Genomic DNA, 17,780 nt, shown 5'->3' with positions numbered 1-17,780 from the left:
TCTAACTAGAGATTGCACGTTGAGACAACTTGCAGACGATGGAGTTATTTCCATCACGGGTACTAATCCCGCCGTTCTGCAAAAATCCTTGCAAGATACCCTGAACAACCTGTTCACGTGGGCTATTTTATTTTTTCAGACAGTCTCAGCTCAATAGAGGCAATCCGCTCAATGAAAGTTGATAAACGCTCATCTTATTTCCTAACAAGAATAAGACATCTATTGAGTGTTTTGGTCGAAAAATTATTCAAGATTACCTTAGCATGGGTTCCCTCTCATTGCTCGATTCCGGGGAATGAGAAAGCGGACTCGCTAGCTAAGGTGGGCGCTTCAGAAGGCACACTTTTTGAAAGGCAAATTGCTTATAACGAATTTTTTCACATTCCTCGTCAGGACACACTCGTTAGTTGGCAGCACATGTGGAGTGAAGATGAGTTCGGTCGTTGGTTATACACGATTATCCCTAAGGTTTCGACGAAAGCTTGGTTTAAGGGATTGAATGTCAGTCGTGATTTCATTCGCGTGATATCTCGGCTTATGTCCAATCACTACAACCTAAACGCGCATCTCTATCGCATTGGGCTCGCAGCAAACAATCTTTGTGATTGTGGCGATGGCTACCACGACATCGAGCATATTGTCTGGTCGTGTATCCGGTTCCATGCTGCTCGCTCTCAGCTCTCTAGAGCACTGAGAGCAAAAGGCAGACAATCGGATATCCCCGTCCGGGATATCTTAGGTAGCCGTGATCCTGATCTTCTGCTTCATCTATACCTGTTCCTCAGAAACGCCGATGTCAACGTTTAATGATGTTTCCTTCGTTGTGTCCTTGTTTCGTATCCCTCCTATCCGATCTATAAACTTTACTTAGTCGCGGCAATACATACACACACTCTTTACAGATACACGGGCCAAAGGTTGTGCAGTCCACTGATGATTCAACAAAAGCCAAAGGTTGTACCGCTTATGACAACTCTACACGAGCTGATGATTGCGCCGGCTAGTGACCATTCTATCCTGGATTCCTCGAGAAGACGCACCACGCTAGATATGAGGTACAGACTAGGGGGGCGTTGCTGATTAATGGTCAGCTGCATCCCAATAGGAAGTATCCCGTGTCGGGCACAGGTACAGATCATTGAAGACAGCAACATCACAATTACGAAAACACTTGTAATACTAACCTCGAGCCAACCGCGAGTAATCGGTTACATATTACTAACATAGTTATAAGGCAAACATTGTCGAAATATTGAACTTCCGGCCCCGTCAGGTTGACGCCATATGAGCCTTAATAAAAATATATATTTTGGATAAAAAAAAAATCTTCAATGGTGAATTGCAGAACTGGGAATGCAATGTCATACGACGATGGAATGTGAGCAAAGCAATTGCGACGACTAACGGGCGACACTTTGCTGAACACACTCTCAAAAAACGCTGCTTCTGCGTTTGAGCTTACATGAGATTCTCCATATTTAAGATGATATGTGATACGAGTAAATGAACTTTTTTTTCACAAAAAGCGATGGATTTCTTTTCACATTCGACTGAACCCTACAAATATAATTTTCGTAGGAGGACAGAAGAAGTGCTCTGTAATTTGATTCCACTTTGCGAAGTTTGTTGCGTTCTCTCTCAATTCTCGTAGGGAAGAACCATTTGGGTACATTTCTAAGTTTATTGCGTAGATGGTTTGCCAATAACCGAGGCGAATGCGCGTTCCATTCGATGTTAGTGGGTATGTCCAAATGGTCAAAATCACGAGCTTGAAAATTGAATGACACATTTTCAATGCAGTCGTCAGGTGCGTGCTTCGCATACAGAGTCACCCTACAATGCACGCTTGCGATATGAATAACAAAATAAATCAAATATATACTTCCTCTCAAAACTACTGCACACATGTATAACGTTACAGTGTGATAAAGTCACAACGCAAATATCATATGTATGCGAAGCCATCTTGGCAATCACTCATAGTTACGGACTCTGTGAACCAATCTCACACATACACCCTTGATTAGTGTATTCACTGTATTTGATTGTGGAGCGAGAGCTAAAATTTTAATTTTAACCGCTGCTGCGTTCCTATCATTACACATGTGGCGAAGAAAATTTAACTTTGGGTGCATATGTGTTTGTGATATGCGAGATGAGTCACTATCATACACGTTATTACAAATCGCCGCGAAGCATAGCAGATTATTTCCTTGTTTTCGTACTTTACTTAGGGATATCCTTCGCATTCGCGATATAATCACATCACTTACTACAGTGAATCCTGATTCTACCTTCTTTCCACTAACACCTATCCCATCCATGGTAATCGCTAGGGAACCACGCTATAGAGGCGACCCTTCTGGCCTTCGGGCGGCGAATATCATACTAACATTCCTTCCCTTCCCATGGTGACTGTAAGGACGTTGCCGGCGTCGTTATTGGCCGTTAAAAGCTCGAATCACTGAAAATTGCACAACGAGAATGATTTGCTAGTCCCAAGCGTCATTCTGTGCGTTTTTTGTCCAATTTCGCTGATTCAGGTCAACTGCCTACTTCAGCAACTACGTATTATACAGTCTACCCAAGCTCAAGCTCAAGCTCAAGTCTATTATTCGTGTTCACGAGATTGCAGACATTTGAGACATTGAGACATGAGACAGATTGAGACATAATTTTTTTTTGAAATTAAACTAAATTTTTAGGTAAAATTTTTTAACAGTGTATTTAAAATGTTATGTTTCCAAAAAAGATAATTGATTTCCCAAAAATGTTGTCAATAACCTTTATTTGAGTTCAATTCTCACTCCCGACATTCTTCCCCCGGAATGGAAGAAAAACAGTGGTCCGAGTTACGAACTACCCAATAAAATATATATGCTATACAGGTCGGAATCGATTATATACAGACTCGATTAAATGTGATTCGATTATATATAATTTTGGACTCGATTACCTACAGTTTGGAAATGAAATATTTTTTTTTACAGTTCAAATATGACTTGTTCAAGCAAAAATGTAACCTTTGAACGTTAAGGACGAATTTAAGGGGTTATTATATGTACAGTGATTATGTAATCGTGATTTTTAAAGATTTTGCTTGAATTTTCACCAGAATTGTTTATATCGATATTGCAGCGAAACTAAGAAAGATAGAAGTTGGGTGACAAAGAACAAATTATACAGTGGTTTGAGAACATTAAATTGATTGATAGAAACAATTAAGTTCAATATGAATTTTTGGAATAAAATTGATAATCAGACATTGAAAATTACTAGCTTTCAAATTTTCACTTCCAAAACAGTTATTTAAATCCATTAATTTAGATGTTCCACTACATATATCCTATATGCTATATCCTGTACTAAATTTTCTCATCTTTCAAATGGAGGCAACAGATTTGGTTTACGCAGCGTTTGAGGCAACAGAGTCCGAAACAAAAAAAAGTTCAATAACTCTGTCATTGTTGAAATTCGAACATATGCGTAGAAAGATTTTTCTTCATCAAATATGATCATCTGTCATCTTCTGACAGATTCTTTAAAAAAAATTTTTTTTTTCATTCGAGAAATGTGTTTTCTGACTTTAAAGGAATGAATCAAAAATTAAATTCTTCTTTTATTTTCAATAAACGAAAAATATATGCATATATATAAAAACGAATAGTGAAAAGAAATCGAAAAATGTATATAATCGAGTCCGCGAAAAAAAAACGTCAAACACCATAGTTTAATCAGACATCTGGATTTCGAGTTACGATTTTTTGAAAGAAAGGTCAATGATCTTGAATATTCCCTTTTAAAAAATCAATCGTAATTCAAATTGATTGAAAATTGTCATCATTTACCAAATTTTAAAATATCGGGGAGAAATAAAAAATCTTTTTTTTTTTTTTTTTAATCTGTATTATAGTGATTTTCAACTCATTTGGCTGGTTCGTCACTTTTTACTTCCATTTTTGGAAGAATGTCGGGAGTGAGAATTGAACTCGTGACCTTCAGCGTGAGAGGCATGGATGTTACCACTACGCCAGATCGCCTCCACAAAAAATAAAAAATCGATTTCTTTCTGTTTCCGAATTTTTTGTTAATCAACTCAATTAATATTATCGAACAGCTTTCGTTTCTGTTTGAATGAAAAATTACAACTTCGTATTTGATGATGAATAATTAATAAATAAAAATCGCGCCGCGAATCGAAAGATAGCTTTGAAAATTCCAATAAATTCTGTACAAATCTAATTTGTTGCTTTTAATTTAATTTGAATTTCATTTGAAAATTTATTTGAATTTTTTGTATCGATTTTAAAAAAGTACCAAAAACACGTTTTTTGACTTCTGTAATTTTGCAAATATTGGGGTGAGTTCCAATGTTTGCAAGTGAATTATTAGCCTAGTGTATCTCCTAAATTCTTGTGAACGATTCACATTGATATATTCAGCCGATCGATCAATGTTTGGAGTAGATTAGAGGAACACTGCATCGCAAACTGTACCAAAACAACAAAATGCTATGCGTACCCTTAAAATAAATGGTTCGTTACTTTTGTTTTCATGTACACCTATACCTCGCTTTACAGCCTAGATACGTTCCACGAAATTCGGCCGCAAAGCGAAAAGCCGTATAAGGAATCAATTATTCTAATACAAATTTATACAAATTCAATCAGATCGGTTCCAAATTTGTTAAATATGTAACATGGTTAATAATTAAAAATGCATTTTATCTTTTTATTTTTGTTTCATTTGAATCAAAAATTAAATTCATTTAAATAAAAAATACATAAACATAAAACATACAACATACAATACATACAACATATATACATAAAAACCAACAATAATCTATAAAAAAAAATGAGACAACTTCATGTTACATGGAATATGTGTATGTATACATATACATAATTTTTTTGCCGTTATAACGAAACATTTTAGGCCGTAAATCGAAAACGTGCCTGAATTGAAGAGGGTCGTTATAGCGAAAAGCCGTATAAAGAGCGGCCTTATAGCGAGATATGGGTGTATTCCTTAATTTTTCATTCTTCAAAGCTACAAATTGGGGGTCTCCGTAGCCACATTGGTTGCGCGTTCGCTTAGTAAGCGATCGATCGTGAGTTCAAAACTCAGGGCCCTCATTGACCATCTTTGTGTTGTTACAGAATAGCTACGTCCACGCAACAATCATCAGCGATGGAGATCGATCCACGGTCGAAATAAGATCGATTCATCCATACAACTGCTCTGCTCTGCAAGACACATCGGGCTACTGTTCTATAAATAACTCAACAATGATCAATCAACTGTCTCCGCTGTCCGGTGGTCCAACTGGATAATGGAAGAACAGAAGGAATACTCTTACGCCTAAATGGCTACTGTGTGAATGTACCATATGTAATGGTATAGAAGGAATACTGGCGAATGGCAATTGTGTAATGTGCTAATTATAGATATGATAACCATGTGACATGTACACGATTAAAATTCGGCTATGTTACAGCTAAAATGCTAATGAGCCTTAAATAAATAAGTGGGATAAAAAAAAAGCTACAAATTAGCCTTATATAGAATTCATTAGAATTTTAAAAACTTTCTTTCGATTTGCGGTGCGATCATTATTTATTGAATTACTAGCTGACCCGGCAAACTTCGTCCCGCCCAAAATTTGTTTTTTTATCAATACCTTCAAACATTCACGTTTTCTTATTAAGCGCAAGTTCATGAGTCCAATCAAACTGGCTCTACATTAAAAAGTACGCTAGGGAAGACGACTCTGATGCTTTCATTTGAAAGATGAGAAAATTTGGAATAACTAAATTAGTGAATTTTAATAACATTTTGGAAGTGAAACACTTCAAAGTTAATAATTTTTAATGTGTTATTATTAATTTTATCCTAAAAAATTATATTAAACTAGATTGTTTCTATCAATTAAAATGAAGTTCTTTAACCGTTCCACAATTTGTTCTTTGACGCACAACTTCACAATCTTTCTTAATTTGGCTGCAATATCGATATAAACAATTCCTGGTGAAAATTCAAGCAAAATCTTCAAAAATCACGATTTTTTTGCCACTGTACATGTAATGTCCACTTAAACTTCACCTTAACGTTGAAAGGTAACATTTCTTCATGAAATGAGCCATATTTTAAATATGAAAAAATATTTTTTTTCCAAACTGAATATAATCGATTCCAAAATTGTATATAATCGAATCACATATAATCGAGTCCGACCTGTACTGTATTCTATTAGTCAAATCATTTCATTTGATACCAATATTGAAGGGATTGCAAAAAATACATAGTCGACCATTTTGTGACGGCGACCTTGTCGAACTTATGTTGTTCATAGTGTAGTGTATTCTCCAAATCAAGCCATTCAGCCATTTTTTTTTTGCGGCGGCCAAATTGAATTTTTCAAGATCATGTAATACGCAGTTTTATAATGACAGTAGAATTAAATGTATGTTCCAAATTTCAAATCAATCGTTCAACAGGAACGGGTCAATTTTCTATTAATGTGGGACAACCAAACAAACATTCAAACATACATAGAAACAGGTCAATAGTAATTAGTTGTTTGGGGACAGCGGCCATCTTGAAATTGATCATTATCATTATCTTGCTATGTTCTACTAGCCGAGAATTTTCTTTTGATACATTTTTGGGCATTTTTAATAAATAACTGTGTTCTACTAGTCAAGCCTTTTCATTTGATACCCATATTGATAAGGTATTGAGAGAATAGGTAATCCGCCATTTTGTAGTGGCCGCCATCTTAGATTTGCATTTTTCATAAATAACTGTATTGTACTAGTCAAGCCCTTTCATTTGATACCCATATTGATGGGTTGTGAAAAAATATATATTGCGACATTTTGTGTTGGTGGCCATTTTGGATTTGTTTTTTTCATAAATAACTGTATTCTACTAGTCAAGCCCTTTCACTAGATACCCATATTGATGGGGTTTTGAGAAAATATGAAATCCGCCATTTTGTAGTGGCCGCCATATTTGATTTGCATTTTTCATAAATAATTGCATTCTACTAATCAAGCCTTTTCATTAGATACCCATATTGATGGGGTTCTGAGAAAATATGTAATCCATCATTTTGTAGTGGCCGCCATCTTGGATTTGCATGTTTCATAAATAACTGTGTTCTACTAGTCAAGCGCTTTCGTTTGATACCCATATTGATGGGGTTCTAAGAAAATATGTAATCCGCCATTTTGTAGTGGCCGCCATCTTGGATTTGCATTTTTCATAAATAACTGCATTCTACTAGTCAATCCTTTTCTTTTGATACCCATATTAGCTATTCAATATAGAATTATTATACAATTATTATACTTCTACCAAAACTCATCATTATAATATCAGATTATTTTCTGACACAATTCTCGTTCAAGATTTATCAACCACTTGCAATAAACATGTTTCTCCGTTACATGGAATAAATGTTTGATACAGAAAATATGATAGAATGAAGACAGACCCCTCCTCTCTTCTTCCCTTGGAGAGGAGGAGAAGTGTCTATTCACCATAGAAACGTTTCGTGCCCCCTAAAATCTTCACATGCCAAATTTGGCTATATTTTCTCGATTAGTTTTCGAGTTATGCAGAAATTTGTCTTTTCTTTGCATGACAGCCCACCCTAAGAGAGGGGGGAGGAGTGTTGAACCTCCTTAGAAATGTTTCTTTCCCATAAAACCACCACATGCCAAATTTAGTTCCGTTTGCTCGGTTCTTGAATTATGCGGAAATGTATGCTCCATTTGTATGGCAGCTTGCGCCCTAAAACCTCCATATACCTAATTTGGTTTCCAGACAGAAATCCATTTATATATATATATATATATATATATATATATATATATATATATATATATATATATATATATATATATATATATATATATATATATATATATAAATGGATTTCTGTCTGTCTGTCTGTCTGTCTGATTCTTATGGACTCAGAAAGTACTGAACCGATCAACATGAAAATTGGTATGTAGAGGTTTTTGGGGCCGGGGAAGGTTTTCGTAATAGTTTGAGATCCATCTCCCTTCTCTAAGGGGGGGCTGCCATACGAATGGAACACAGATTTCTACATTACTCGGGAATTAATCAAGCAAATGCAACCAAATTAGGCATATTGAGGTTTTAGGCGGCAATAAATGTTTCTATGGTGGTTAAACACTCCACCCCTCTCTCTAAGGGGGGGTTGCCATACAAATGAAACATAAATTTCTGCATTACTCGAGAATGAATCAAGCAAACGAAACCAAATTTGGCATGTGAATGTTTTAGGGTACAATAAATGTTTTAACGGTGGTTAGTCACTCCTCCCCCCTCTCTTAGGGGGGGGGCAGCCATACAAATGAAACACAAATTTCTGCTTTACTCGAGAATTAATCAAGCAAACGAAACCAAGTTTGGCATGTGCAATAAATGAGTCTATGGTAGTTATATGCTCCTCCTCCCTCTCTTATTTCTGCCATACAAATGAAATACAAATTCCTGCATTAGTCGAGAATTAATCAAGCAAACGAAACCAAATTAGGTATATGGAGGTTTTAGGGCGCAAGCTGCCATATAAATGAAGGACAAATTTCGGTATGACTCGAAAACTAATCAACAAAATACCAAATTTGGCATGACACGAAGATTCTTGGGGATACATAACGTTTCTATGACGAATAGACACTCCACCCGTGCTTCTGAGGGGGGAGAGGGACTGCCATACAAATGGAGCATACATTTCCGCATAATTCAAGAACCGAGCAAACGGAACTAAATTTGGCATGTGGTGGTTTTATGGGAAAGAAACATTTCTAAGGAGGTTCAACACTCCTCCCCCCTCTCTTAGGGTGGGCTGTCATGCAAAGAAAAGACAAATTTCTGCATAACTCGAAAACTAATCGAGAAAATATAGCCAAATTTGGCATGTGAAGATTTTAGGGGGCACGAAACGTTTCTATGGTGAATAGACACTTCTCCTCCTCTCCAAGGGAAGAAGAGAGGAGGGGTCTGTCTTCATTCTATCATATTTTCTGTATCAAACATTTATTCCATGTAACGGAGAAACATGTTTATTGCAAGTGGTTGATAAATCTTGAACGAGAATTGTGTCAGAAAATAATCTGATATTATAATGATGAGTTTTGGTAGAAGTACAGGTCGGACTCGATTATCCGGAGACTCGATTATCTGGAGACTCGATTATCCGGGACTCGATTATCCGGGACTCGATTATCCGGAGTATTTAATTTTTGATTTTCGGAAATTTTGTATTTGTATAATAATTCTATATTGAATAGCTAATATGGGTATCAAAAGAAAAGGATTGACTAGTAGAATGCAGTTATTTATGAAAAATGCAAATCCAAGATGGCGGCCACTACAAAATGGCGGATTACATATTTTCTTAGAACCCCATCAATATGGGTATCAAACGAAAGCGCTTGACTAGTAGAACACAGTTATTTATGAAACATGCAAATCCAAGATGGCGGCCACTACAAAATGATGGATTACATATTTTCTCAGAACCCCATCAATATGGGTATCTAATGAAAAGGCTTGATTAGTAGAATGCAATTATTTATGAAAAATGCAAATCAAATATGGCGGCCACTACAAAATGGCGGATTTCATATTTTCTCAAAACCCCATCAATATGGGTATCTAGTGAAAGGGCTTGACTAGTAGAATACAGTTATTTATGAAAAAAACAAATCCAAAATGGCCACCAACACAAAATGTCGCAATATATATTTTTTCACAACCCATCAATATGGGTATCAAATGAAAGGGCTTGACTAGTACAATACAGTTATTTATGAAAAATGCAAATCTAAGATGGCGGCCACTACAAAATGGCGGATTACCTATTCTCTCAATACCTTATCAATATGGGTATCAAATGAAAAGGCTTGACTAGTAGAACACAGTTATTTATTAAAAATGCCCAAAAATGTATCAAAAGAAAATTCTCGGCTAGTAGAACATAGCAAGATAATGATAATGATCAATTTCAAGATGGCCGCTGTCCCCAAACAACTAATTACTATTGACCTGTTTCTATGTATGTTTGAATGTTTGTTTGGTTGTCCCACATTAATAGAAAATTGACCCGTTCCTGTTGAACGATTGATTTGAAATTTGGAACATACATTTAATTCTACTGTCATTATAAAACTGCGTATTACATGATCTTGAAAAATTCAATTTGGCCGCCGCAAAAAAAAAAATGGCTGAATGGCTTGATTTGGAGAATACACTACACTATGAACAACATAAGTTCGACAAGGTCGCCGTCACAAAATGGTCGACTATGTATTTTTTGCAATCCCCTCAATATTGGTATCAAATGAAATGATTTAACTAATAGAATACAGTACAGGTCGGACTCGATTATATGTGATTCGATTATATACAATTTTGGACTCGATTATATACAATTTTGGACTCGATTATATTCAGTTTGGAAAAAAATATTTTTTCATATTTAAAATATGGCTGATTTCATGAAGAAATGTTACCTTTCAACGTTAAGGTGAAGTTTAAGTGGACATTACATGTACAGTGGCAAAAAAATCGTGATTTTTGAAGATTTTGCTTGAATTTTCACCAGGAATTGTTTATATCGATATTGCAGCCAAATTAAGAAAGATAGAAGTTGTGCGTCAAAGAACAAATTGTGGAACGGTTAAAGAACTTCATTTTAATTGATAGAAACAATCTAGTTTAATATAATTTTTTAGGATAAAATTAATAATAACACATTAAAATTTATTAACTTTGAAGTGTTTCACTTCCAAAATGTTATTAAAATTCACTAATTTAGTTATTCCAAATTTTCTCATCTTTCAAATGAAAGCATCAGAGCCAGTTTGAAGCAACAGAGTCCGAAACAAAAAAAAAAGTTCTGTAACTCTGTCATTGTTGAAATTCGAACATATGCGTAGGAGGATTTTTTTTCATCAAATATGATCGTCTATCACCTCCTGAGAGAATCTGGATAATTTTTTTTTCATGTGAGAACGGTGTTTTCTGACTTTAAGGGTATGAATCAAAAATCAAATTCCTCTTTTATTTTCAAAAAACGAAAAATACATGCAAAAAAAACAAATAAAGAAAAAAAATGTTTTGACTCGATTATCCGGAGGATTCGATTATCCGGAGTGAAAAAAAAATCAATACTCCGGTTAATGAGTCCGATCTGTACTAGGAATTTTTTAAGTTTTTAGGTTTTTTAGGTAAATTCAACGGGGTCGATTAGAAGATCAATCAATGAATAGTTCTGCGATTGGACTCATGAACTTGCGCTTAATAAGAAAACGTGAATGTTTGAAGGTATTGATAAAAAAACAAATTTTGGGCGGGACGAAGTTTGCCGGGTCAGCTAGTAATTCAATAAATAATGATCGCACCGCAAATCGAAAGAAAGTTTTGAAAATTCTAATGAATTCTATATAAGGCTAATTTGTAGGTTTGAAGAATGAAAAATTATGGAATACACCCATATCTCGCTATAAGGCCGCTCTTTATACGGCTTTTCGCTATAACGACCCTCTTCAATTCAGGCACGTTTTCGATTTACGGCCTAAAATGTTTCGTTATAACGGCAAAAAAATTATGTATATGTATACATACACATATTCCATGTAACATGAAGTTGTCTCATTTTTTTTATAGATTATTGTTGGTTTTTATGTATGTATGTTGTATGTATTGTATGTTGTATGTTTTATGTTTATGTATTTTTTATTTAAATGAATTTAATTTTTGATTCAAATGAATCAAAAATAAAAAGATAAAATGCATTTTTAATTATTAACCATGTTACATATTTAACAAATTTGGAACCGATCTGATTGAATTTGTATAAATTTGTATTAGAATAATTGATTCCTTATACGGCTTTTCGCTTTGCGGCCGAATTTCGTGGAACGTATCTAGGCTGTAAAGCGAGGTATAGGTGTACATGAAAACAAAAGTAACGAACCATTTATTTTAAGGGTACGCATAGCATTTTGTTGTTTTGGTACAGTTTGCGATGCAGTGTTCCTCTAATCTACTCCAAACATTGATCGATCGGCTGAATATATCAATGTGAGTCGTTCACAAGAATTTAGGAGATACACTAGGCTAATAATTCACTTGCAAACATTGGAACTTACTCCAATATTTGCAAAATTACAGAAGTCAAAAAACGTGTTTTTGGTACTTTTTTAAAATCGATACAAAAAATTCAAATAAATTTTCAAATGAAATTCAAATTAAATTAAAAGCAACAAATTAGATTTGTACAGAATTTATTGGAATTTTCAAAGTTATCTTCCGATTCGCGGCGCGATTTTTATTTATTAATTATTCATCATCAAATACGAAGTTGTAATTTTTCATTCAAACAGAAACGAAAGCTGTTCGATAATATTAATTGAGTTGATTAACAAAAAATTCGGAAACAGAAAGAAATCGATTTTTTATTTCTCCCCGATATTTTAAAATTTGATAGATGATGACAATTTTCAATCAATTTGAATTACGATTGATTTTTTAAAAGGGAATATTCAAGATCATTGACCTTTCTTTCAAAAAATCGTAACTCGAAATCCAGATGTCTGATTAAACTATGGTGTTTGACGTTTTTTTTCTGTATTACAGCGCGGACTCGATTATATACAGTTTTCGATTTCTTTTCACTGTATATAATCGATTCCTGTATATAATCAAAAGCAAAAAAACATTTTTATTCGTTTTTTATGCATATATTTTTCGTTTATTGTATTTGTGTTTAGTTTGTATGGCAGCCCACCCTTAGAGAAGGGATCTCAAACTATTACGAAAACCTTCCCCGGCCCCAAAAACCTCTACATACCAATTTTCATGCGGTTCAGTACTTTCTGAGTCCATAAGAATCAGACAGACAGACAGACAGACAGACAGACAGACAGACAGAAATCCATTTATATATATATATATATATATATATATATATATATATATATATATATATATATATATATTTTAATTTTTTTTCAAACAGAAATATCAGAAAATATATGAAATGGTCCTACATAAACGTTCTAGGATTCAAATGAAAACTGTTTGACAATGTTAATTTCATTTGTTATTGAGTTGATTAGCAAAAACTTAGAAATATATTTCCTACTGTAAGAGACTTTTTTTTTTGTGTCGGTAAATTTAAAAGTGGTCGTATGAGTGCTTTGGATGGTGAACGCACTGGAAGACCAATGAAGATGACCACACGAGGGATGATGTATGAAATGTATGATGTATACTATACATAGCTAACTTCTGCTAAATTCAGGATTACGAAAGAGGAATGTATTCATTTATACAATTATTTGATGGTACATTTTATAAATTATTTATCATGCTCGAACGATACCGCAGATGCATCTCGCTCTGCAGGACCAAAAGAGGCTACGAATCCAGAAATCGTAAAACGAGTGCATCGAGTCGTTTTGAACGATCGTGAAGTGGAGTTACGCGAGTTAGCTGAGACCGAAGGCATATCAAAAGAACGAGTGGGATACATTTTGCACGACCTTTTGGTCATGAAAAATCTATCCGCGCGATGGGTGCCGCGTTTGCTGACCGTCGACCAAAAACAGCGGCGTGTTGATGATTCAATAGCAGGTTTAGCGTTGTTGAAGCGCAATCGAGTCAAACTTCTTTCGACGTTTTGTGACAATGGATGAATCATGGATCCATTACCAAACTCCTGAGTCCAATAGGCAGTCCGCAGAGTGACACTGAGGCATATTTCGAACATGGTTTTTTTCGATTTTTGATTTTCGATTAGACGTTTCGTACTACAGAAAGGGAATCGAAATGTTGGAAACTCGCTATACCAAGTGTATTGCCCTCGAAGGGAACTATGCCGAGGAATAAATACAGCTTTGCCCAAAAAACGATTGTTTTCATTAAAATTCCCGGGATTTTTCAGTCCATGTAGTTACTCGAGCGAAGGATTATTCTGCATAGAAGGCATCGAAGCGTTAGTTAAACCTTACGGTGAACGAAACATTTAAAAAACTTTAAATGACATAGAAATGGAAAATCCATGAAAAAATACGACCAAAAAGAATCGCCGTATTTTATTGGAAGAAGTCTACGAAGTGGCACGAAAAAACTATTATAATCCGAATCGTGGATAAAATGGTACAATTTTTTCCAGAAAAACCATTTTTTAGAGCCCAACGGCTTTTCAAAATATAAGCACAAGTTCACATAAGGTTTTCAATTCGAAGCAGTACTTTCAACAACTTCGGTGTTATAGTAGAGAGCGCTTCTTGTAGAATACGCTGAGATGTTAGTATAAAGTATTCTTCGTCATTGTCATGCGTTTATTCACGATCAGAGCCACTGTCGAATTACACTGCACACATTCTTAATTAATAGAAGAATTTTAAAAATCCATATCCGTTCCATAATTCATAATCCACAATCCATGTTCAATTTACCTTACACATGAAGAGAAATAAGTTCAATTAATTTTTCAATATTATTTATACTTAAAAAGTTTTTTTTTGTTATTTTTGCTCATGATTTCATATATTACACCACACAAATCTTGGTAAACACCATCTACATATCATAGTTTGTACAATAAAAAACTTACGGCTTCGTTCGTAATCCCGAGAACTACAGTTCAGTGCGTCAATTATATTGTGTGTATATTAAATCTGTTAACTATAATTAACTTATAAATGAAAAAAAAAAACTATTTTCACATGTATCCGTTTAGTTATTGGTTGAAAACCACTGAGTCAAATTCAACTTATCACCACAATGATATGCTGAGTGTTTATACATAACGATTCAAATGATTTGCAAATACACAGCTCTCTCGAACAGTTCACAGTTAACTGGAGAGCCACGAAACGAACACAATGTTTATTTCGTTCGCTTTGTGCTATCCTTATTCGTGTGATAACATTACGATTGGTGAAGGCACGCCCCTATTTCGCTTTTCACCAATCAGTGTTATTTCAGATTCTTCCTTCTCAAACCGTGTTGCATGCATGTTAGTTATCGGGAATAGCATAGGGTAAACTTTCAAAGTATGGACTGAAAACCACCGATACACGAAGAAATCATGATGCTTTATATTTCAAACATTGAAGATTCGGCCTTTCGGCTGCAGACCAAATTCAGACTGAATTAGACTTATGTTCCAATCTTTAGCGATATTGGGGCGAACTGAACTGACCTTTCAACAACTACGTTTAACAGGAATGTATGAGGTGTAAAAAGAAAATCTATAAATTGAAGATGGAACGGAAAAATGAATAATTTCGAATACACATAATTCGACCATATATAAATATTTATTTTTTACAGGAAATATTTTTTATTACATTGTTTTTTTTTATTTTTTGATAGAGATAGTGTGTGACACTGATTTTGTTGGTTTGTAGATTGAAGAACTTATTTTATGTGTGTGTCAGTAGCGAAAAAGACCGCCGTTCTAGCTGTTAAGAGTAAAACCCTTCATGTGACATCAGTCTAGAAGTTATCTGAAAGTTGTTTTTGACCTTTTTGGCTTTCATTACGAGTTTGAAATCTCTATGACACAGAGAGGAAGACAAATTTGGTAAATTGCTTAAAATATGTTGCAACTACTATTTTTTCTATATAATTTAGAAAAGGCTCTGGCGTAAAACTATTAAATGAAAAAAAAATACATTTTTCAAATAATGTAGTACAGGTCGGACTCGATTCTATATGATTCGATTATATACAATTTTGGACTCGATTATATGCATTATAAAAACATTATAAAAAATTATCATTGAAATATGACTTACCGCAAGAAAAATGTAACCTTTCAACGTTAAGGAGAAATTTAAGTGGCTATTATAAGCACAGGGAGTAAAAATCGCGATATTCGAAGATTTTGCTTGTATTTTCACCAGGAATTGTTTATATCGAAATTGCAGCAAAATTAAGAAAGATAGAAGTTGGGTGTCAAAGAACAAATTATAGAGTGATTTGAGAGATTTAATTTAATTGATATATGAGTTTTTGGGATAAAGTGAATAATTACACATTAAAAATTACAAACTTTTCAATTTTCACTTCCAAAATGTTATTTAATTCCACTAATTCAGATGTTCCACTACTATATCCTGTACTAAATTTTCTCATCCTTCGAATGAGAGCAACAGAATTGGCTCACGGAGTGTACTTTTTAGTGTAGAGCCAGTTTGAGGCAATAGAGTGTGAATCAAATAAAAAGTGATATAACTCAGTCATTGTTGAAATTCGAACATACACGTAGAAGGATTTTTTTTTCTACAAATATGATCATCTACCATCTCCTGAGAGATTCTGAAAAAAACAATTTTTTTCGTGTGTGAAATGTGTTTTCTGACTTAAAGGGGATGCATCAAAAATTAAATTCTTCTTTTAATCCCAATAAACGGAAAATATACGCATAAAAAACGAATGAAAAAAAATTTTTTTTACTAGATTATATACAGCGAAAAGAAATCGGAGACTGTATATAATCGAGTCCGCGCTGTATTTGGTAAAACAATAGAAATACTATTCATTCAAAAAACATTTCGTTGATACTAATTGAGAGTTTATCATCAATGTATGATTCCGAGTCAGTTTTATTCTTGAATTCCGTATTACTCCCACCGTTATTATACGAAAGAACAAAACATAAAAAGGTTAACCCTAATGCAAAATATTTACCGATCAGCTTACAAAATAGTGTATAGGCAATACCGTTCCGAATCATATTTCGGACAGCTTCATATCTCGGACACTCTTTAATAATAACTTGAAATTCTGAATGTAACTGAATTAACAGCACAATTGATTCTTTAGAACCTAAGCAATCAATTGTGATGTTAATTTTGTAGTTATATTAAGCATTTCAGGTTATGATTAAAGAGTGTCCGAAATATCAAGCTGTCCGAAATATGATTCAGAACGGTATTTAGTGCGAAATTTTACAGATTTCGAATGAAATAATATTAATATTTTTAATTTAATATTTTTCCAATAACTCAGTAAAAGTTAACATTTGATCATATGCGTAAAAGAATTTTTTTTCCATCACAATTAATTCTATATTAGCCTTGACAGATTATCCATAACTAACAGAACTACCTTCTGTATGCATTTCTAATGTATCAGATGTAATTAAAATTTTAAAATCTGAGTAGATGCTTCAATGCTATGTACGAAAGAAGATTTTACATTACATTAGTGCTCGGATTGAAATTTATTTGATATGTTATGAATTAAGACTTCTTAATTCGTAAATAGTGTAAATTGACAGAAATTGGATACGACCCTCAGATGACGAGGGTCTGAGTGAAAACGTTAACGAATTGTTAAGTATAATAGACATACTGAGTGAAAACAGAAGTACTAATTCAGAACACCACAGCAGAACATGCATTCGGAAAGGTGCTAGGAATGTGGTGTTATTTATTTATTTATCACCTTAGCCTTAGCCGTAAAGACTGAAAATATTACTTTATTTAAACTACTTAAATTATACAATATTCCTAATCCTTCTTTGAAACGAACTTTTGGATACATTCATATCGAAGTTGTCACTCACGTTATTGAATGCACGAAGACACGAGTCGAACGGATTGTTGTAAACAGAATTGGTCCTGTGACGGGGAAGTGCCAAAAACGAGGAACTTCGGAAACGACGCGGCAGAACGTAGAATGAGATTTGTTCTAAAAGTTCAGAGCAGTCAATGTAG

The sequence above is a fragment of the Toxorhynchites rutilus genome, chromosome 2 (assembly GCF_029784135.1).
Source record: "Toxorhynchites rutilus septentrionalis strain SRP chromosome 2, ASM2978413v1, whole genome shotgun sequence".
NCBI classification, from domain to species: Eukaryota; Metazoa; Arthropoda; class Insecta; order Diptera; family Culicidae; genus Toxorhynchites; species Toxorhynchites rutilus.
This window is presented reverse-complemented; position numbering follows the sequence as displayed.